This window comes from Cervus elaphus, chromosome 26 (assembly GCF_910594005.1).
Source record: "Cervus elaphus chromosome 26, mCerEla1.1, whole genome shotgun sequence".
In the NCBI taxonomy this organism is placed as follows: domain Eukaryota; kingdom Metazoa; phylum Chordata; class Mammalia; order Artiodactyla; family Cervidae; genus Cervus; species Cervus elaphus.
In genome coordinates this window covers 37,504,315-37,528,388 of record NC_057840.1, presented here as the reverse complement: position 1 = coordinate 37,528,388, position 24,074 = coordinate 37,504,315, and the positions used below count along the sequence as shown (strand labels likewise).

Below are 24,074 nucleotides of genomic sequence, written 5' to 3'. Positions count from 1 at the left end.
ATGTTCCACCTTCTCTTGTCTTTTTGAGTTGTGATTCTCTCAGGCATTCTGCATCACAGATGGCCCGTTTCTCCACCATGGTGTCCTGCTTACTGATGGAATTCTGTGACTCCCCTGCCCTCCTTCATCTCTTTCCCCTCCTCCGTCATCCTATCTTCTGGAAATTTGTTGAGATCTCTCCAGCTCTAATGCTCTTCCTTCATTTTTGCTTCTCCAGAAGTAGCACTGTGGGCTCATATGTTTTTTCTACTTTTCCTACCATTTTAGGAGTCTTGGGAAGGAGGGGAAAGGGCAAAAAGAAAAAAAAAAAAAAAAAAGGAAATCTGTGATAAGCCCATCTTGAATTGGAAGGACTAGAGGAGGATTCCACTTCTATAAATCAGGTGATTATGCTTGGAGGATTTAAGTGGCTTCGATCCTGGCCCCACAGTTGTAAATTACATGCCCTTTGAGGATGTCTTTGAAGATGGCATTTAAAGCCTGATGAGAAACAAGGCCCTGCTACTGATGTCACTAAATACTTTTCGTATCATCTATTACTTTTCACTGCTGTTGCCTAATGCAGAGCACTAGAGGACAACTCAGCACAGGGAAAAGATGAGCAGAACTGCCTCGAAACAGATGTTTCTAAAGCAAGAAGCTACTGGGAGAACTTTCATTGTATCCCTGGTCAAAATGTACAGCATCTTCTTATAATCCTGTCACTCCTCCACAGATTTGATTTAATTTTTATCATCTCATGAAATTAATATAAAGAAGTGAAAGGATGTCTGAGACCAGAAACTGAACTAGTTTTCAAACTACTCTTTATTCCTCAAAGGCAAAGCTTTGAATGAGGTAGTAACTTGGTTATGTATTCTCTTTCTTTGTTCCCTCAACACTTACTTATTTTTAATGAAGTTTTTATTGACATTGGATGGTGAGGTATGGGGGGTGTTGGAATGCAGACTATGTTTAATCTATAAATTAAATAACTTCTGAAAAAACAGAGACACAAACCATGCCTTACAGAGGATTTCCACTTTGCTTTTGAGAATGTTGCCCTTAATCTACTGACAAACTGCAAATCCAGTGACACTGGTCTCTGTCAGCTGTTATCAGCACCTCTTCACATTAGGAAGATCCAAAGTCAGTTTAGGTCTTAGAATTATTTACTTCTCCGCCAAGAATGACCCTTCTTTCCTCATCCCCAGTGGTTGTGCACCAGGAAACAGGCCCTCTGTCCTGGTCTAAGTAGTTCATGTTTGCAAAGAAAGATGGAAGGAGTGACCTGCTTTTGTGTCTGGGGGCTCCATGCAATAAAACGTGCCTTGTTGTCCTTGGAAGGAGCAGATTCATTGACCCTTAAGAGGAGAAGGGCCAGGTGTCAGGGAGTTTTGATCCTAATGGGACAAATGATTAAGGTGACTATATAAACCTATATAAACTTACAGAAAGGCAACTCTGGGCTTATGTTGAGGTTTTCTCATGCCTGTGGTTAGGTAAAAAGTTATACTTTTTTTTTTCTGACTGAAATTGCTTCAGCCACCTTCCAGATTTTAGGCTAATTTTATAGTGTCATTTAGGATTTTCTCATGTGGTACTTTGTTTTTTGGCAATGGAATGATGGAGATCATTAGGTGTCCAGGGCTGAGCAGTGTAATCTTGGTAATGACTGGAGTGGGCTGCAGGCTGATTTACTGCCTGGATGAAAGTCTCAGATTTCCCGCTGTTGCTATGTCTATACCAAGGATTATATCTTTAGGTGAGTCTTTCCTTTTGTTAATATTTGGATGGACAAGAACAACGTCAGTTTGGATACAATTTTGTATACTTTATCTAAATAAACCTGTGTGCGCCCCACCTCCTGGAATGAATGCTTTATAGCGTTCTCTCCCCCAGAGTGTGGACTGGATCAAGAAACTAGCTTCTAACAAGCAGAATGTGACAGAAGTATTAGGATATCACTTCTGAGAAAAGGTTACAAGAGATTATGACTTCTGTCTTGCTCATACTGTCTTTCTGTCAGGAGGTCAGCTGAGCTGGGCAAGGGAGAACTGAGTTGTCAGGGGTTGGAGTAACAAGCCAAAAAGGAAAGGTCACTCACTGTGAAGGCACAGGCGAGTCTCCAACTGGAGGAAGGTCAGAGAAGGGGCATGGTGGAGGGTCAGGACTGGTGTGGGAATCGTCTCATTGTTGCTATTGTTCAGTTGCTCAGTTGTGTCTGACTCTTTGCAACCCCGTGGACTGCAGCACACCAGGCTTCCCTGTCCACCATTTCCAGGAGTTTGCTCAAACTCATGTCTACTGAGTCGGTAATGCCATCCGACCATCTCATCCTCTGTCATCCCCTTCTCCTCCTGCCCTCAATCTTTCCCAGCATCAGGGTCTTTTCCAATGAGTCAACTCATTATTGACTCAGTTCAATGAGTCATCAGGTGGCCAAAGTGTTGGAACTTCAGCTTTAGCATCAGTCCTTCCAATGAATATTCAGGACTGATTTCCTTTAGGATGGACTGGTTGGATCTCCTTGCAATCCAAGGGACTCTCAAGAGTCTTCTCCAACACCACAATTCAAAAGCATCAATTCTTTGGTGCTTAGCCCTCTTTGTGTTCCAGCTCTCACATCCGCACACGACTACTGGAAAGACCATGGCTTTGACTAGGTGGACTTTTGTTGGCAAAGTACTGTCTCTGCTTTTTAATATGCTGTCTTGGTTTGTCATAACTTTTCTTCCAAGGAGCAAGTGTCTTTTAATTTCAGGGCTGCAGTCACTGTCCACAGTGATCTTGGAGCCTAAGAAAATGAAGTCTGTCACTGTCTCCATTGTTTCCCCGTCCGTTTGCCATCCCCAAAGAAAAGACAGAGCAGTTTCATGGCCCCGGAGGTGCGTGTAGGTATGTGGGAGGAGGGCCAGGAATAGACCGGTCCTAACTGAGTAATGGGGATTGCCTGCCTCCCTTCACAAAGAGGCCTCTAGCAGAGGCCTCAGAAGAGAACCTGCCCCAAGGTCTCAGGTAAATTACTCTGGAATGTCAACAGGCCAGAGAGCAGGGCTGACAGGCCGCCTGGGCCTTTGACTGCAACTCCCCTCAGATGCTGTGGTATCCTGCTGTCACCAAGTCTGGTGCGGGGAGGGCAGGATCCCTATGAAGCCTTCCAGGGAGAGCCTTCATAATTGCCTGTGATCAGGTCTAAAAGATGACGGGTGGGGATTTAGGGCGAGTTGGGCTCCTCATCCTCCTTCACTCTCACTTATGTGCTCTGATGAGGAGCCGCCATGGCCTGAACGGCCTGAAGGGAGACCCACGGGAACAGCTGGCACTGAATCGAGGCCGTCAGTCCTACTGCCCTTGAGAAACTGAATCCTACCAACAGTCATGTGGGTGAGTTTGGAGGCGTTTCTTTTCCTTGAGATGGTTACAGTCTCTCCTGATTCCTTGGCTATAACCTTGTGGAGACTCCAGCTGAGCTGGGTCCAGATTCCTGGCACTCAGAAGCTAAGAAGTAATAGATGTCTGTTGTTTTCAGCCTCTAAGTGCTGGGGTCATCCATTACACAGCGATAGATAACTAATACACGTGCTAAGGATCTAGTGACCATATTTTGGGAAACTGCATGGTCATGAGCCTGTTTCGAATGATTTGATTCCTTTTCGTTGAAAGTGGACCATAAGTACAATGAGATTATGTTCTTTCCTCAAGAAGGTTTAAGGAGGCAAGATGCTGGTATTGAAAAAGAGAAGTCGGAAGGCAGGCATTTATTGGTGGTGAGTTCAGGTCTCTCTAATTTTCCCCTGTCATTTTCCTTTTCAAGCATGTGAAAGAAAAGTTTTAAAGTTAGAGAATCTATTATATATGCTATAGGAGAAAGGCAGGCTGACTTATTTTTAACATAAGATAGTTTTTGCGCATTTATCTGTGTCATCTATTTAGGAGTAATACAAACACTAGGAGATGAGAAAGAGGGGAAATGCAAAAGAACATTGAGCCTAAAAGAGGTTGATGATAAAAAAAAAAGTGGCATTTCAACTAAACACACCGGGACCAGCTCTGCAAATGACCTTACCTCACCCCACCCCACCCTCGCCTGCAAATAAACATCTTTACCTCCAAAATGAGAATGCAAAACCATATAATGTTTCCCACATGTGTCCTGGAAATGAACGTACTGAGTAGTGTTTAGTGATCAATGGAATCGGACAAAGGGGACGTAATTAATTTACATGAATTGTGTCCTGGGTTTTGGAATCAAGGAAGGCTTATTAACAATAAGAAGGAAGAACAATGAGATTGGGGAAGTAGAGATGACACTTCCTCTTCTTTCGAAAGAGCTTTATTCTCTGGCCAGCTTCTAATGGGCGTCCTGTGGAGCTGTCCGAGCTGTGACCGAATACAGTGGAATCCTCAACCTTGACCTCAGAGTATTATGAATTTTCTGAAATCAGGGATAAAGATCTGGTGCTTGGATTTACTCTCTTTTTATTGCATGTAAGTAAAACCACTCCTTGGCTGATGTATAAAGTCATTGCTTGGCATCTCAAGATGGTGAAGCAATGGATACTCTGGCACTCTCTTTAAAATAGTGAGCTGTGGGTAAGATGTGACTCTTGGGATGTCACGTTTGCTCAGCTCTTCATAAACTTGCGGTTGGGAAGTCCAGTGCTATAGACACTCTAACTCTGTTAAGAGTTTTGAAGGAGAGAACTGTGAACTCCCCTTTCCTCTATTTCTGTAGTGGATGTTGTATTGATAACTGCTGGGACTGCAGACCACGGGTTTGATTTAGAAAAACACAGTTTAGCATGTGTGTGGTTCCTGAGGAATTCATCTGGGAAAACACTCTGTGGACACCCTCTTTTGAGAAAGTGTGTTCTTTGTAGAGAATCCTCCTTTGTATGCAGACCACTGGAGGGGATTTTAGTTTTAGACTAAAAAGTCACAGACTTGATAAGATATCTCTGTATGAAAATGGGAACTTAAGTAATGTTGGTTCAGAGGTTTTTACCCAGGACGTCTGGAACGTTTGGTTTTCTTTGCTTGTGAGTGTGTGAAAGAAGCTTAATTGTAAGAGACAGGATTATAAGCCCCCAAGGCATTGCTGACTGTAGTAGTGGAATTTATTAGTATGTAGGGGCCTCTGTGTTCTTAGGCATTGTATAGTCATACACAGACTCAGATTCCTCTACAGCTAATTAAAATTTGACTTGTAAATAGAAACAGAAATAGCATAGGTTTTCTTCTGCTCACATCATTCAAGTGAGAAGAAAAAGGACTTCAGTTTGTGTACTTGTTGATATACTCATTCTTTTATTTTTAAATGCCCCTCTTCTCTCTTTATATATCAAGTGTCTTTTCTGAAGACAGTCCATGTGTGAACTCTTAACAGGCAAGCTGTGTTAAGCAGTATGGAAATAGGAAGTTCTTTCCTGTGGTGGCTTGCTGTGGCAATAAATGATAAGAAGTTACTTCATGACTATTGCCTGAGACTTTCCTTTTTACTCGTGCATCCTTTTTGAGCAGTTCACTTCTGCTTTCCATCTGGTGTGGAGGCCAGGCAGAATGAGTTGGGAACTCAAGCAAGTTTAATGGGGTAAATGGTGTTGTGAGAGTGAAGAAAATCCTATAAGCTCCTCGGTATTGATGAAAATCCTACAAATGGAAGAATTACTGGACGCTTCAGTGCTCAGAACCGTGCCTGTCCCATACTATGCTGTCAGTCATGTTTGTGGAATGGATGAATGAATGATTGGGATTGTTCATAAAATGAGTGTGGTCCAGCAGTATTTGCCTTGTCTCTATGACTCAGGCACATAAGGAGTCCGGGTTGGAAAAGGTCAGAGTGAAGCAGGAGAGGAGAATATGAAGGTGGGAAGAGAAGAAAGGGTATATAGAAAAGAGATGATCAGAAACCTTTAGGGTGGCATTATGGTGGTATGTGTGGAGGTGTAGGAGTGGCGGAAGTGGTGGTGGTGGTGAAGGTGGTGGTGATGTAGAGTTTGAGCTACTGGTAGAGATGATGGTGGAGGTGGTGGCAGAAGTGGTGATGATGAAGGTGATGCAGTGGTGGTGGTAGAGGTGGTGGTGGAGCTGATGATGGAAATGTGTGCTGAAAGCGGTGATAATGGAAGTGGTGGGGATGGCGGAGGTGGTGGTGGAGATGGTGGAGGTGATGGTGGAGATGGTGGAGGTGGTGGTGGAGATGGTGGAAATGATGGTGGAGATGGTGGAGGTGGTGGTGGAGATGGTGGAGGTGGTGGTGGAGATGGTGGAGGTGGTGGTGGATACTGGAGGTGGTGGTGGAGATGGTGGAGGTGGTGGTGGAGATACTGGAGGTGGTGGTGGAGATGGTGGAGGTGGTGGTGGATACTGGAGGTGGTGGTGGAGATGGTGGAGGTGATGGTGGAGATGGTGGAGGTGGTGGTGGAGATGGTGGAGGTGATGGTGGAGATGGTGGAGGTGGTGGTGGAGGTGGTGGTGGAGATGGTGGAGGTGGTGGTGGAGATGGTGGAGGTGGTGGTGGAGATGGTGGAGGTGATGGTGGAGATCCTGGACGTGATGGTGGTGATCCTGGACATGATGGTGGAGATGGTGGAGGTGATGGTGGAGATGGTGGAGATGGTAGAGATGGTGGAGGTGGTGGTGGAGATTCTGGAGGTGGTGGTGGAGATGGTGGAGGAGATGGTGGAGATGGTGAAGATGGTGGAGGTGGTGGAGGAGATCCTGGACATGGTGATGGAGATCCTGGATGTGATGGTGGATACTGGAGGTGGTGGTGGAGGGAATGGTGGAGGACGTGGTAGAGCTGGTGATGGAAATGGTGTTGAAAGTGGTGATAATGGAGAGAGGTGTTAGTGAAGGTGATGGTAAAGGTCCATAGATGTGAAGGTAGAGATGATAGTGGTGGTGATGGAGGTGGTGGTGGAAGAAGTGGTGAAGTGGAGGTGATGACGGGGGGTAGTGTGATGTAGTTGGGAAACAGTCTGGAGATTAGACACATCTGTTCAAAATCTGTATGCACCACTTACCAGCTCTATGATCTCTGAACCTTCAGAGTGATGGTTATAATAAAACGACCTTCTCGTGCTGTCGTAAGGGTTAGAAATGCAGTTGCATGGTGCCTGCCATCTCATAGATCTTTACCAGATGGAGCCGCCAACATATTTTCTTCAGCTTTTAAAACCCTATGGTCACACTTACAAATTTAATCACCAATTTATCTTTTCATTTTTTGCTGTTTCCTAAATTTCATAAAATAAGCATGATTCAGGAATTATGGATTAAAAATAAATGTTGTATGCCTAGTTTTCAAGGTTGTTAAGTACATGATAGTGTATTAAAAAGACCATCAATAAAATGATGTTTATGAAATATTGTGATATACTAAGGTTAAGTTAACAAAAAGAAGAAACACAACTTTCAGCTAAGTTGTGTTTAACTAAACACTGCAGAAAAGCACGACTGAGGTAAATATGTTACTACATTAACATATAATTAATTTGGTTTATGGGCTTCCCTCATAGCTCAGCCTGTAAAGAACCTGCCTGCAATGCAGGAGACCCAGGTTTGATTCCTGGGTCAGGAGGATCCCCTGGAGAAGGAAATGGCAACCCACTCCAGTGTTCTTGCCTGGAGAATCCCATGGTCAGAGAAGCCTGGCAGGCTACAGTCCATGGGGCTGCAAGTGTCAGACATGCTTAGTGACTACACTACCACCACCAATTTGGTTTATAGCTGATAGTTTTATTTGTCTTCAAGCTTTTCTATTTTTTAAAAAAATTTTTCATTAGTGAAGCATATTGAGACCACCCTAATAATCTGAAAACAAAATAAATGTGGAATTAAAAAAAATCCACAAAAATTTAACTCTCTTAATCTTCCACTAAGTAGTTTTTAGTTATAGTGTGCTAAAGTTTGTGGTTCCTTGCAGTTGAAATGACATGATTTATATTATTTAATCTTCATGGGTAATCCCTTTGAGAAGAAGTCTGGTGCAGAATTGTGTGACAGCTCTAAAGAGAGAACAGTGAACCAGATCCCCTCTGGGGCTGACTGGTCTCCTTGGTTCCTAGAATCACATGAAAAAAGGCTGTTTTCTCTAGATGATTTATTACTGCCTCTGAAGCTGTATTGGGTGACATTCTAGCAAGTTCAACAGTCAGTTGGATAGTTCTAAATTAAGTATACATCTGCTGTTGTTAGAGTAACTAGTTTTTAAGGGAATATTGACTTGTCTTTTTCATGTTGGTATACCTGGGGAGAGATCAGAAAAATATTTTTGTAGAGTAACAAATACTTCTTCTTAGGATCTTGGCCATCCCACTCAGTACTGACTGGTCACTGTGGAGGAGGCCCTTATCAGAGACTTAACCAAAATCATTTATTTCGGCTTATAGGCACTGGAACAAATCTCCTATCCTTGTATTAGAAATGGTCAAGTGAGAGATTATTGGCAGGAAAGAGGCAAAAAATGAACAAATGTGAGCAAAAAACAGGTTTCTGAAACTGACACAGGAGTTGAAATGGAAAGCATTGAAAGGTGAAAATTTAACAAGTTTAAACTCATCCCCAAATTACTAGAGTATGGAAGAACTCTTAAAAAAATTCTGAATAAAAAATGACCAGTTCTTTAGTGAAAACTGAAATTTAGATTAGGGATGAAAGAATTAAACCAAACAGACAGTGAACCTTCTGCCCAGTTGTAAAAACCAGGTAACCCAGTCAGTATGCAATGCAAATTGAACTAGAAGTAGCACCGTGGTAGACTTTGGAACAGATGGTCCATAGCATTTACTGAATGTTCATGTGTGGAGCATTGAATACAAAGCAAAGATATTATTGAACAAGGCACTGTAATCAACACGTTTATTTTCACATGAACAATTGTCAAAGCAATATCTTTTCAAAACAGTCCTGGAAAATGCTAATAGCATTGATGGTATGTCCACGAAGTTGAAGCTTCAAGAGTTAAAATAGCCTAAAAGCACTCGGCTAGGCAGGTACAGAGACAGGACTCAAGCCCAGATCTTTGTGCATTTCTGAGCCTGTGGCCTAACTACCAGTGTACATGACATTGCATTGATTTCATTTGCATCCAATATTTTCTTATATAAGATAGTGAACTGAAGCCAAGAATTGGGAGACCAAGGGGGAATATGAGCAGATTCACTTCCTACTTTGAAATTTCCTTAACTGATATTCCTTTCTATTTCTTTGTTGAAGAGTTCATGGAAAGGAATTTTTCTTTTTGGTGGGGGGACTCCCTGTGTCCTGACCTGACAGCATGTATGTGGTTGTCATTATAGCTACTTCCTGGTGGTGGTGTTTAGTTGCTCTTGCATTGACTCTTGTCTGACTCTTGCGACCCCATAGACGGTAGCCCACCAGGCTCCTCTGTCCACGGGATTCTCCAGGCAAGAATACTGCAGTGGGTTGCCATTAGACTGACCTAAAGGTTTATGTAGGGAGTACTTCTCAACCAAATGGAATGAATGGAGTCTGGAGAGCCAGTGGGCTTCATGACTTTCAGAACCATCCTTGGATAGTCTGTGACCTTCGTCAAGAGACATAACACTTGACCATCGCAAGGGTCTCTCCTGTTGCTCTTTTGTAACAATGTCCTATTTAATTTGAAAAATAGTGATGATACTACATGTTAGGCCCTGTTTATTAGTGGGAACAGCACAGATGAAGAGGTTAGGATGCCTGAGTATTCTGCCTGCGGCAGTATGAAGGTTGTGTGCTACCAAGCAAGGCCTTCAACTTCTCTACACTTCAGGTTTTCTCATCCATAAAACCTGAGATAAAAATACCTATCCAGTTTGTTTTGTCATGTGGACCAAATGCAATTAAGTGGAAATGCTTTGAAGAAAGTGAAAACATTATAAACCAATGGGGCCTTCTGTCTTGGCTCAGATTTTATTATCTTACCATGTAGAGACTCAGTTGGTATATAAGAGCTTTATGGGCAAAAGAGGATTGGATGAAAGTAGTAGGGAGTGTTATGAGTTAAACTGCCTCCTCCCCCAAGGAAAAAACCTGCTAAAGTTCTAACCTCCAGTACTTCAGAGTGTGGTCATATTTGGAAATGGAGGAGTTGTGGATGTGATTAAGTTAAAGTTATAATGAAAGGAGCCCTGAGCCAAGCAGACTGATGTCCTTATAAGAAGAAAGCCTTTTGAAGCCAGAGGTAGCCAGGGAGAAAGCCATGTGATGAGGGAAACAGAGATCTGAGTGATGTAGCTGCAAGCCAGTGGTCACCAAGGAATGGCCAGCCCTCCAGATGAGTAGGGGAAGGTGAGGAGGAATTCTCCCCTGTGGGTTTTATGGTGAGTGTGGCTCTGATGACACCTTGATTTCAGACATCTGGTCTCCAGGGTTACGAGAGAGTAAGTTTCTATTGTTTTAAGCCACTCAGCTAGTGGTTTTTTGTGACTATAACCCTAGGAAACTAAAGGGAGTAAAGAGTAAGAGTCATAAACTCATCTAATTGCTGGCAAGTGCTTCTAGGGACCAAATCCAGCATGACTCATTTCTCTGACTTTAACTGGTGGCTCTGGGCCTCAGACAGTAGATCCACTTCATCACTGAATGGGAGTGAATACAGACACTGAACAATGGGACACATTAACAAAATGGAAATTAGGCTATTGTGAAATCTGTGAAAGAGCCTCCTTTCATGAGTTGAGTCTAGCTGGGGATTCCAGATTGTTATACTGTTGTGGTCATCTACTAGATATGGAACATGAGTGTCCGTTTGAGAGGATGTTTACTTCCTCAAGCTGTACAGCGAAAGAAAAGTTCAAATATTCTGAACTGGAAAATGATGCAATGTGATAGTGCTTTGGTCCCAACATAAAAACTCAAGACTTCAATCTACACATATAGCTAACAGAGACTTCCAAGGTCATTGATGTTGGGTCATTTTAGTTGTTTCACCTATGGTTATTGATCCCTTTGATACATAAAGTTAGTTTGGTATCTGCATAGCTGTTTTAATGGCAGCATAAATAGCCAGGATTTTAAGTATATTCTTGGGTTTTTCTGCAATTTGAGAATCTCTTACATCCTCTTTTCAGTCAGTCCAGTTTAAATTACCCTAATCCCTATTACCATAATTATCCCTAGCAGAACAACATTCTTATAGCAGGAAAACATTACTGTAGGTTGGCTAGTTCATTTAATCTATTCAAAACTAAAAATATCTCTTTTGTTCCTCCTCTTAATTTATTAATAATCAACTTTCTTTAGACTTGTTATTAATATTAGGTAATTTCTTTCAAAATGCTCAATGGAGACTTGTGACTGGTTAGATTCTTTCACACCAAACAAATTAGAATTTCTTTTTTCCCCCTGACTTTCATGAAGGGAAATACTTCCTTAGGAGTCTGGTGTACTAATCTCTAATATTACATAGGAATAGAACATTTAACCATTTATTGAGAAATTTTTATATTGATACCAAACATATCTAAAGTAGGAAAATACAAGACCTCTTAGAAAAAGGAAAGAAATGGAGCTGACTCAAAATTCTTCCCAGGAGTCTCAATTTAACATTATCCACTCCCACAGAATATAATTCGGTGTAAGGTGTCACTTCTTACCCAGAAGACACTTGGCTATACTTATATTAAGTCACATTTTAAGGAGGAAACCTTTAATTCTTTTAAAAAACTGAGAAAACGACTGGGAACATGAAAACCATGCTTTTTATGGGTATAAAGCTACTTGTTTATGATCATTCTCTTTGGATAACTCGGAGTATAAAACCATATGGGGGAATGTTTGTACTCCTTTTTCTGGTCTGATGACTCTATGTTACCTCATCAACTTCTTGAAACTTCTGCGAGTTTAGCAAACTAATGGTTGTGGCAGGAACATTTTATTAAGTCACTTGAAGTACAGGTCAGTTAAAACAACTTAGTTCTTTCTACCTATTAAAAGCCTAAGGCAAATTATGCCGAAGGCCTTATTTGCTGATTCCTTGTTGAACCATGAATCCAAGTCTCTCTTATGATCCTGATAAAATAGGCAAAGAATTGTTCTCACTCGTGAAAGTAAATATTAATCATATAATATGATGAAAAGGCCATGTTTGAATATTTAACATTCACCAAGAGCCTTTTGGAGGTCTCATGTTTTCCAGGGGTTTTATTGCAAGAGAACAGACATGATCACCTTTTAAGTTCCCTTATCATCATGTGAATTAATATTACCTTTCCCTGGTTAGATTCAGCTACAGCCATTCTGTCAAAGAGAAGGCTCTGAACTTGAACTCTCTTGGTGAAACTTGGCCAGGATTTTCCAGCTCGAGCTGCATTTCACCCTGGAACACAAGCCACCGAGCTCCCTGGACTTGAATTTTCAACTTGATTAACCAACTGGAGGCGTTTTGCGTAGGCAACAGGGACTTAGAGGGAACTGTCGAGCAGGGTTGGAGGTAGGCACTAAGAGCACAGTTTATTTTGTGGACGCTCACCAGCATTCCAGAGTGAGGTACAGATCAGTTGCCCTGAAAAGAGCGTCAGACCCCCAGCTATCCTGTCCTGAGAAGCCAGCAAGAGGAGAGAGACCCCAGACCACTTAGCGGAGTAAGTGAGCAGAGCAAGCCAGGCTCGGCTGTTCCTTCGGAAGGGACTTGCTTTTCAGTTTGGTGTTCCTGGGAGCAGCAGAGTCCTAGACGTGGGGTCCTTTCCACGTTGCATCAAACACCTACTCCTCTGTGCTCTATGCCGGGCGCAGGTTGGCAAGATTCTCCTGTCAATCCCGGGTGTTCAGATACCGAGCACTGCCGTCTGCTCCCCGCAGCCTCGTGTTCCTCACCATGGACCTGGGCCTTTTGCCGATGGCTGGAAGCCCCTGGCCAGTGAGGTCTCCTCTAGAACTTCCTGGGCAGTGAGCGCCGCTGAGGTGAGCTTTCGAGTGAAGCCAGAAAATAGGGTTCATGAGGGCCCCTGGTTTCCAACCATAGCTGCCGACGCAGGCTGCATTGGTTTCCACACCCCCAGCTGTGCGTCACGTGTAGTTGGCATCACTGTTATCACTGACTTAACATGAATTGTCTACTTGCTGCCTCCCAGGGACAATGTTAAAGGCAGTCTAATCAGTGTCTGATTTTCTCAATCAAATCACCCTGGAAAGTGCTACCTCCCCTTCACCTGATGAAGAGACAGGCTCAGAGAGTTTAAGAACTTGGCTCAAGGTCACACAGAAAGTGGTGTAGTCGGGAGCCCAACCCCAACAGAGCCCAACCTTTGATTCTGGCACCAGAATTTAACATATGGCTGCCTCGGGGGAAGAGGTAAAAGGATGCTGCGAGAGTTCTTATTTTTAGATAAGGCTGATTTGTGCTTCTTGCCCTCTCCTCTCATTCCCGGGCTGGGAGTATGCGTCATCTAACTCCATTTAGGCCAGAGGATGCTTGTTTGGGTGAAGAATATAATGTCAGGAGTGCTTGTCACTGATTTGCCCAAGTGCTGAGGAATGTCTCATTTCTAAAGACATTTCCAGATCACAGCTGAGGAGGCTTGGGACAAAGAGATAGGCTCTTTGCTTTTAAGCATTCAGATTGAAAAGGAGAACAAAATAGACATTAAAAGTTAGGCAGGCAGGATTTTGAGGTGTGTTTGAATAGTCTCCTTTCATGGTTTCAATTTATTATAAGGCCAGAAGAAGTTCTTGAGAAAAAAGATTTGTAAATACCAAATTAGATAAAAGGAGAGTATAAGAAGATTTCTTTAGGCAAATACTTTGCATTCAACCTCATACTAAATTAATATTATCAACTGTCATGCTATTTACTGCTTGTTTTTAAAAATACTTTTTTTTTTAGCATGCATATAATACATGTTGATTGCCAAAATGCACATAAGCGAGGAAAAGATAAATATTTCCCATTTTCCTACCATGTTGAACTAAACATAGTTAACATTTTGGTGCAAAAATTTCAATACTTTGTCCTTTTTCTTTATATATGTGTGTACTTGAAAAAAAAAGAGATACAACTGTACTCTGACATATTAAAATCATTTTCCTATTACATTACTTGTGTTTAGAATTGAATACTCAATATTCTCTGGCTATTCTCCTTATAGCCTTTTGAGAACTCATGGAGAGTTGATCAAAACAAACTTGGTTGGGTATAATTTTAAAAAAATCATCAAGCTCTCTTTCCCCCTCATTCAGGGGTTAATTTTGCTTTGTCGAATCACACTTGTATTGATATTTTCTAGGTCAAGGTAGCTTTGTTGTCTAATATTTCTCTTCCTAGTTATTCAGGCAAGAAAAACTGTCTTCTTTTCCCCTACCTGTTGACCCAATCAGTAGCCCCCAGGAAATCTTGGCTGTGCCCTAGTCTTTTTTCTTTACCCTTACTTCCAGATTTCTGTGCCTCTTTTTCATGATTACCTGGGCACATTGGACTAATCCCTCTGCTGAACCCTATCGATTGCCTCACCTCTCAGCATGTGTCCTGTTTCCTGGTGTAAACCAGAGATTCTCTGACTCTTTTGATTCCTTGAATGTCTTGTGTGGTCCGGGGCTTTGAGTAAGTATGACAAAGACTTGGGTTTAGCAATCTTTTTATCATGCCATCATTTCCAATGAAAAGTCTGCTCCCTGTTCTCTTGGAGAGCCTAGAGACAGTGAAGTGAAGTGAAAGTGAAATAGTCCCTCAGTCATGTCTGACTTCTTTGTGACCCCATGGACTATAGCCCACGAGGCTCCTCTGTCCATGGAATTCTCCAGGCAAGAATACTGGAGTGGGTAGCCACATTCCTGTCTCCAGGGGATCTTCCCCACCCAGGGATCGAACTTGAGTCGCCTGCATTGCAGGCAGATTCTTTACCGTCTGAGTCACCGAAGTTTCACCTATTGACATTTCAGTGTCCATATTTACAAGTGGAAAAGTTGGAAGCGATTTACTCAAAAGATGTTCTTCTATCCTTTTGTTTGTTTTTGTTTTATTTTTGGGAAGGAGACCTCCTTCTAAATCCTAAATGCCTATTCATGTGGAACCTCTGAGCTATGATGTCTTTACAATCACCCAGGGGTGCTTGTGCACATTTTCTTAGATCAACTTTGGCTGTCTGTGTGCAGGGCAGATAGTAATGGACCCATGGAGGAAACTGAGGCTCAGAATGGTGAAGTGACTTGTCCAACGTCATTTTACTAGTGAGTAACTGAACTGAGGCTCTAGTCTAGCCTATTGCTTCTTACAGGAGGTTTCTGCCTCCGGAGCATCCTATTGCCTTTTGTCAGTCAGTTGTCTCTACTGATTTATCATCTAGGTAAAGTTTGAATTCAAGCCTAATTATCTTCTGCTCCTCACTGTGTCCTAGCCTGGGTCATCCCACTGAGCAAGTATTCTTAGCTTATATTGGATGTTTCAGAAGGCCTCTCCCCACCTGTGTTGGAGGCCTGATGTCAGTGCCTACTGCATAGAATCAGACACCAAACCTGTTTTAGCTCAGAGGGACTGTGGACTCCATTTGGTCCCCATTTATCACTTTATGGATAGGGGATGGAGGTCCAAAGAGCTTTTGTGATTTTTCAAGTGTGAGCAGCTCGTTAGAGGTAACACTCAGTTCACTGCCTAGATTTCCTGACTCCCAGACTCTCCACTGGGTTAAATCTGGGTTAAAACGAGCACATTCTTGGAAAGGAAAAGTCTTTCAGTTGTCATGAGTTACAATACCATTGTGTGAATTAGCTGGTTCTGACTGGGAGCTAGTTTTGGTTGCCAAACCACTTGGCTCATCTGTCCCACAGCTTCAAGCTGATAAACACTTAGCCTAAACCCTCTAAATGTCAACTGCCCGGCAACAAAGACTGCAGCATTTATTCTTGAAGATTCGTTCAGCTTTTTTTCTGATTTAAAATGTCTTTCAGTATAATGCGGTATTGTCCTGTGTGTGTGAAGATAGTAGATTTCCTTCATTTCATCCTTCCTCTCTCCTAATACTCATCTCTGTCAAGGCTATGCCTGTACAAAGCACTAAGGTTGAGTCTGTGACTGATAAGATATCTAAACAGACTGGCTTATTTGAGGAGCCAACCCGTTACTGGATTTTCAGTAACACTCCAAAGGCCGTCAGAAAAGTAAGTCGATCTGGGTTTGGGCACTTTGGATAAGAGACAAGCCTGTATTTCCACAAGGCAGCAGCTAATGCTGGCTTTTTCATTAGAAGAAATTTCTTTCAAGTCTTTCCAACCACGATCCCCTCCAGGGCACCCCCCACCAGACCTGCTTCAAGATCAGCTGAACATGGAGATGTTGTAAGGTTTTGGGGGAAACCTCCTGATTACACAGATCTTTACTGATAATTTTTCTTTACCTTGTAATGTGCTTTTTTTTTTTTTTTTCAACAGAGCCCCTACCCAATCTCCCTTTCTCTCCTCAGGCTCTCTCATTAAGTGACAACTTCTTTTGGGCTCGGAGGGTATTTGTGCTGACTTTTTGCCTGGTGGTTTCCCCAGTGATTTAGAAAGCTGCACAGATGGGGCTGGGGGAGGGCACCCAGCTGGCAGAGAAGACGTGGGAATTCAAGCAGAACTGGAGACAAAATACTTGAGTCTCCAGTTCTATTTGCCAAAGGAGAGAAATCTCTTCAAAGTTTTCAAGGTATTTTTTTTTTTTTAAATCAAGAAGTTCTTAAGTACACCCTTAAGCAAAATGACCAGTTTTAGCTTCTTGATAAGCTTAGATTCTCAGATAAATATTTGTCACTCACAGGCTTTCACCAGGAGGTGAATTTGCCTCATAAAAAGTTATTAAATGTGAGGTCAAAGATCTCTCATAAAGTATGAAAATGTCATGGTCCCTGATTTTTCAGTCACGTATGTCCTGCGTGCTTGCTAAGTCACTTCAGTCATGTCCGACTCTTTGCCACGCTATGGACTGTAGCCCTCCATGGGATTCTTCAAGTGGAATGGGTTGCCATTTTCTCTTCCAGGGGATCTTCCCGACCCAAGGATCAAACCAGCTTCTCTTAAGTTTCCTGCACTGGCAGGCGGGTTCTTGACCACTAGCACAACCCAGGAAGCCCATGTTTGTCCTGCATCTGCATTAAGGAAATTGTAGCAGGATTTTCTTGGTGAGAACATCACCTTTAAAAAAAAAAAATGGAAACAAAGAATTCTTTTATTAAGGTTCACCTTTAGCTAGTAGACTGTTTTGGTCCAGGAAGCTTTGAAAGCAAGGCGTAGCAATAAAAAGTCAAGAGCTAACAGAACTTTGGAAGGCTTGGATCCATGTCTGAACATACTTGTAAGAGAAAATTCTTGGATTCGTTTTAACATTTCATCCAATAAAACTTTCTTGGGCAGAGTGTTCGCTGAAAGAGAGGCTGTAATTTTAAAAGTCCCATTGGTATTCTGTTAACAGGGAGGTTGTTTCCCATCCTATTTTGTTTTGAGGAAGTGGTTTGAACTGGATCTCTTTTGTTCCATGCTTGAAAAAAATGGGTATTGCATTTGTTGTTATTGGTTATCGCTGTGTTCTCTCAGAGAGGATTATCCTTATGAGGAAGTAATCTGGTAGGTAGTATTGAATTTCAGTTGTTTTAAGCACACACATGTTCAGTCTTCACTTTCTTCTACCAGGGGACCAAGAGTGAGCTCCCTGTGACAGAGGTATGTTATGCTGTAATTCTTACCAATAGAAGCTGGAAGTTAGCTGTGAGCTAATAAGAACTATGACCACATGACTTTCAGAGTAGGGCCAGGAAGTACGCTAGAGTTTGCTGAGAGGAAAGCAAAGGTTAAAAATGGAAACTTGTCCTGCTTTGAGCACAGGTGATAATTTCCTCTGATGGCAGGAAATCTATTAATTAGCATAGAGAAGGAAGAAAGAAACAGAGGCTCAGAGTGAAGCACACTTCTTCCTTGAAGAATTTTTTTAGGGGACTAATATGCTAACAGGTGCTGTTAATCTCCAACATGGGGAAAATTTTTAATTGTGGGGAAACTTAATAAGCGGCTTTTTCCAGTTTATTGGCCAAGAAATCCCTTTATGACCAAACACTGAGCAAGCCTTGTGCTTATCCACTGTATTTTAGAATATTGGTCTTTAGCTCACTCCATCCTTTAACTAAAGTATACATTTTTAATAAGTGAAGCAAATTCTTAACAGCTATAATTTTACATTTTGTTGGCATAGTTGTTCTGTATCTAGAGAAAAAGACACAGAGATGCAATGGAAATGAAGACAGGCCACTGGTGAAAATTCTATGTGTATGAATGACAGTAAGTCTTTGGGGTGCTTTTTGTCCTGAATCTTGGTGACATAATTTAGGTTTGAATTCTAAAATAATGAATAATAAGCAATAAGGGAGTGAGAGGCTTCTATACCCTCAATAGATAAATTGTAGAACAAAGGCATAGCGGTTAGAAATGTTTTGCTGCAAGGACAATGAAGTTTTCCTGCTGCTGTTGAGTCGCTTCAGTCGTGTCCAACGCTGTGTGACCCCATACATCTATGGGGACCACCAGGCTCCTCTGTCCCTGGGATTCTCCAGGCAAGAATACTGGAGTGGGTTGCCATTTCCTTCTCCACAAGGAAGTTCTAAAATGGTATAAATACATATGGAGGTACGAATCATGTATCTCTTCTTGCTTCTTCTAACTTGACAAAGCCTATCCAAATTATGATGATGACAATTGTGTCAGTTCCACAGAATGCGTTTCTATAGTTACTATTGTATGTAAGACTCAGTGTATTCCCTTACATTGAGAAGGGCACATAGCCAAAGAAAACATTTGTCAAGTTGCTGTCAAAAAATAACTAGACTGAACAGAATTCATTAGAGACTTTTATGGTTCTTCCCTCGGGAACATGTTACAGCTGGGGATAGAGGTTTATGTTGGTTTTCCATCACCTATATTCTTAGCATTTCAACAGTGATTGACACAAAGAAATACCTATTGAATGTATTAATTTAGCTTTTTTAAAATCAACTAGTTATTTTTTCATTGAAAAGATAATACAGATATCCATTTAAAAATTTAGACTTTATATAAAGCACACAGGATGGAAAGTTATATTTACTATTCACACAAGATTTCCAGGCTTCCAGTATAAAAACAACCACTGTCACCGGTTTATACAATGTTCTTCTAGAAAATTCTATGCATATAGAACATACGGATGTATTTCAATACATATGGAATGTATTTAAGCATAAGGCATATATGTGTATATATAGATACGCATGTAGATACATATTTAGTTATTTAACATGGGTAGAGGTGTACTATATAGATCATGCTACATCTTAAATTTTTTTCCTTAAATACTCTTAATGATGTATATTTTAAGAATTGCTTTCCAATACATATAACATTTCAATTTTGCTTTTCATTTCTTTATGATTGAAGTTGACTGTCTTTTCATTTGTTGCAAACCTTTTGTGTTTGTTTTCTATGAAGCGCCTCTAAGTTCCTTTTTAATTTTTCTATTGGTTTAATGGTCTTTTATAACTGATTTGTAAGAGGTCTTTTTACATTAAGAAAATGAGCTCATTGTCATATGTGTTGAAATATTTTTCCCAGTTGATCATTTGTCCTTTGACTTTGCATGGTATTTTTTTCTGTGCAGAAGAAAACTTTTATGTCATCACATTCACTCATCTTTTTGGAATCTGGGTTTTGTGTATTGTTTAGAAAAACTTTCTCATCTCCAGAGGGAAATACATTCTCCTATACCTAGTTTTAATAGTTTTGTTCTTTTATTTTATGCATTCAAAATTTTTATTCACCTGAAAGTTACATTGGTGAAACAGCTTTTTAAGATGTTTTCCACACAGCTAGTCAGTTGACTAAGCCATGTTGCTAAATTTTAGCATATGGACTTTGTGACCCCATGGACTTTAGCCCTCCAGGTTCCCCTGTCCATGGAATTCTCCAGGCAAGAATACTGGACTGGGTAGCCACTCCTTTCTCCAGGGATCTTCATGACTCAGGGATCAAACCCAGGTCTCCTGCATTGTAGGTAGATTCTTTACCATCTGAGCCACCAGGGAAGTCCCAAACATTTATTTTTAAAAAATTAACTTTATTATTATGGAAAATGCCCAACATATAAAAGTATATGGTGAACAGTGAGGAAGATGACCCGATAAGCAAGATTTTGACATTATTGACCATATCTAAGACTGGAAATGTTTATTTCTTTTCTCTAACAATTTCAGCTACGTAAATAAGAATTAACAAAGATGTTTATTTAAACTGATTTCCTGTATTTCCCCCCAAAAGTAAAATAAAACAATCATCTTCATTAGAAAGAAATTAGGAAAATTTTTCATAATTTTTACATGCCAAATAGGATGATTGCAGGGAACAAAATATCAAACAGTATTGTATAATTCCGTTTCTGTGCTTTCTATCTTTCTGTTACTTTGTGCTCCACGATTCTGGGGATGCCTACAATTACCTGAAAAGTCTTACTAACAAATTGCACTGATTTTCTAAGAGTCTAGCTGGATTTCTTATCTTTCTTCAGTATATATGTGAATAGAAGCTATTTCTTAGAAAACAGTACATCTTAGCATATTTTGTTATTTTGTATTTCTGGTAATATATTGATTTTTATCTTATTCATTTTTGTATATACACCTAGCTAGATTTAGCAGACCGAAGGCATAATCAGTATCAAATGAGTGACATTAAAATATAATCATTGTCAGAGAATAAGACAAGCCACAGACTTGGGGAAAATATTTGCAAAAGGCATATCTGATAAAATACTGCAACCCAAAATACACAAGGAACACTTAAAATTCAACAAATAGAAAACAAACAATGTGACTAAAAAATGAGCAAAATATCTGAACACATACCTTACCAAAGATACAGATGACAAATGTGTATGAAGATACTCAGCATCTTATCTTGTTAGGGAAATGCAAATTTAAAGAAGGAGATACGTCTACACATCTGTCTGAATGGTCAAAACCCATAAACACTGCCAATACCAAATGCCTGTGAGGATGTGGAGCAATAGGAATTCTCATACACTGGTGATGAGAATGCAAAATATGTACAGCCATTTTTGGAAGCCAGTTTGTCAGTGTCTTACCAAACTAAAATATTCTTACCATATTATCCTTCAGTTGCACTCCTCGGATTTTACCCGCAGGAGTTGAAAACTTACATCCATATAAAAACCTAAATGCATGTTTATAGCAACTTTATTCACAATTGCCAAAACTTGGAATAAACTAAGATGTCTTTAACAGGGGAATGGATGTATAAACTGTGGTTCATCCAGATAATGGAATATTATTTGATGTTGAAAAGAAATGAGCTATCAAGCCATGAAAAGACATTGAGGATTCTTAAGTGAGTTTTACTAAGTGAAGGAAGCCAATCTGAGATTATATGCTATATGATTCCAACTATATTATATCCTGGAAAAAACTCAAGGAACATTTCACATAAATGAGATCATATTACTGCTCTGTTTACAATCCTCCATTTGAATGTATTTCACACAACTGACTGAGCCTATAAAGACACATGTGGTCTGGCCCCGCTTACCTCTAATTTTGCCTTTTAATTCCCTCTCACTCATTCTGTTCCTAGCTACACTGGCCTTCTTTCCATTTCTTAAATTTATGGACACTAATTTCATACTGCTGCTGCTGCTGCTAAGTCGCTTCAGTCGTGTCCGACTCTGTGCGACCCCATAGACGGCAGCCCACCAGGCTCCCCCGTTCCTGGGATTCACCAGGCAAGAACTTTGGAGTGGGTTGCCATTTCCTTCTCCAATGCATGAAAGGAAAAATGAAAGTGAAGTTGCTCAGTCGTGTCCGACTCTTAGCAACCCCATGGACTGCAGCCCACCAGGCTCCTCTGTCCATAGGATTTTCCAGGCAAGAGTACTGGAGTGGGTTGCCATTGCCTTCTCCAAATTTCATACTAGGATGTTAGAAAAAAGAAAAACAGCTTTATTGAGGTACATGTGCTCTGTTGCGCTCAGTCGCTCAGCTGTGTCCGACTCTTGGAGGCCCTCTGGACTGTAACCCGCCAGGCTCCTCTGTCCATGGGATTCTCCAGGCAAGAGTACTGGAGCGGGTTACCATTTCCTTCTCCAGGGGATCTTCCTGATGCAGGGACTGAACCTGTATCTCTTGTGTCTCCTGCATTGGCAGGCAGATTCTTACCACCGTTCTACCTGGGAAGCCCTTTACTGAGGTGTGATTGATGTTTAATAAATGGCACAATTTAAAGTGTACAGTTTGATAAGTTTTAACATATATCGACACCAATGAAACTATCATCACAATCAAGGAAATGTAATTGCTCTCACCGCCCTTCCTTATTTTCCACATCCTCAGGTGACCACTGATCTGCTTTGTATTATAGATTATTTTGCATTTTCTAGAATTTTATGTATCTTTTTTGTCTGACTTATTTTTCACTCATCATAATTATTTTGAGACATCCCTATTATTACCATGTATTGATACTCAATTTTATTTATTTTTACAATGGTGCAGTATTCCATTGTGGCCTTCCCTGGTGGCTCAGACGGTAAAGAATTTGACTGCAGGTCAGGAGACCTGGGTTCAAACCCTGGATCAGGAAGATCCCCTGGAGAAGGGAATGGCTACCCACTCCAGTATTCCTGCCTGGAGAATCCCATGGACAGAGGAGGCTGGTGGGCTATAGTCCATGGAGCTACAAAGAGTCAGACATGACTGGGCAACCAACACTTTCACTTTTCACTTTCAATATTTCATTGAATGGGTATACTACAATTTTGTTTATCCATTTACTTATTGATGTATATTTAGGTTGTTTCCAGTGTTTGGCTATTTCAAATAAAGCTGCTATATACATCTGTGTATGTTATCTTTGAACATACATATACTTTCATTTCTCTTGGATAAGTATCCAGCAGTAGGATGGCTGGGTTCTAGTTGGTGTATGTTTAACTTTTTAAGAAACTACTGGTTTTCCGAAGTGATTGGACCATTTTATATTCCCACCAGTAATGTATGAGCATTCTCTTTGCTCCATTTCTCCATTGAGGCCTGAGATCAATATTTTTAACTTTAGTCATTCTACTGGATATGTAGCGGTAACATTGTGTTTTTAATTTTCATTTCCCTAATGAGTACCAGCACTGAACATCTTTTCAAATGCTTAGTTGACATTTGTCTTCTTTTGTGATTTTTCTGTTCACATCTTTTGCCCATTTTTTTAATTGAATTGTTTTCTTGAGTTTTGAGAGGTTTTTAAATATTCTGGATATGAACATTTCATCACATATAGTTTGTCATTTTATTCTCTTAAAAATGTCTTTCAAGAAATAGAAGTTATTTTAATAAAAGCTCCTATTTTTTCCTCTACAAATTTTATACTTTCAGGTTTTACATTTAGGTCTATGATTCACTTTGAGTTAATTTTGTGTACAAAGATATAAATCAAATATGGGTTTTTTTTCTTTTTTGCACCTAGATATTCAGCTGTTCCATCACCATTTTTGAAAAGATTATGCTTTCTCTGCTGAGCTGCTTATGCAGTTTTATAAAAAATCAATTGACTGTATATTTGTAGATTTATTTTTGGACTTTCTGCTTTTTTCCATTATCTATTTGCCTCACTTCATGTCAGACTATACTGTCTTGATTACTTTAGCTTTATGACGACTCCAGAATTAGGTGTGTAACTCGTTGTTGTTACTGTTATGAAGTTGTTTTGTCTATTTTAGCTCCTTTGTATTTAATAAAAATAATAGTTTATCAGTTAAAAAAATTCTGTTGGAATTTTGATTGGGTGTGATTTGAATTGATAGATTAGTTCAAAGAGAATTAACATCTTAACAATATTGAATCTTCTGACTCTTGGATAAGGTATATCTTTCCATTTCTTTAGATCTTTAATTCTCCTTGCAATAGTTTTTGCATTTTATTGTTAAGTCTTTCACATCTTTTGTTAGATTTATCCCTATTTTGAGTGCACGTCCTTCTACTCTGCCGTATTGAACCAATCTCACCCCCCCATTTTGTATTTTTTGATGCTATTATAAATGGCATTAGTTTATAATTTATTTCCATTTCCAGTTTTTATTGCTAGAACAGATACAAAATTTA

At 40.5% G+C, this 24,074-nt stretch overlaps 1 protein-coding gene across 4 annotated transcripts in view; it reads left to right on the top strand.

The window, feature by feature from the left end:
* Window positions 1-24,074, top strand: part of IPCEF1 (interaction protein for cytohesin exchange factors 1) — a 200,158-nt gene that overhangs the window by 38,614 nt on the left and 137,470 nt on the right. For 3 of the 4 annotated variants that reach the window (XM_043888014.1, XM_043888012.1, XM_043888011.1), the window contains exon 1: window positions 4,346-4,470. The exons of the other annotated variant lie outside the window; for it this stretch is intronic. The gene's annotated coding sequence lies outside the window, so the exon portion shown is untranslated. Of the gene's footprint in view, window positions 1-4,345; window positions 4,471-24,074 lie in introns of those variants that run through there. 4 annotated transcript variants of the gene reach the window in all.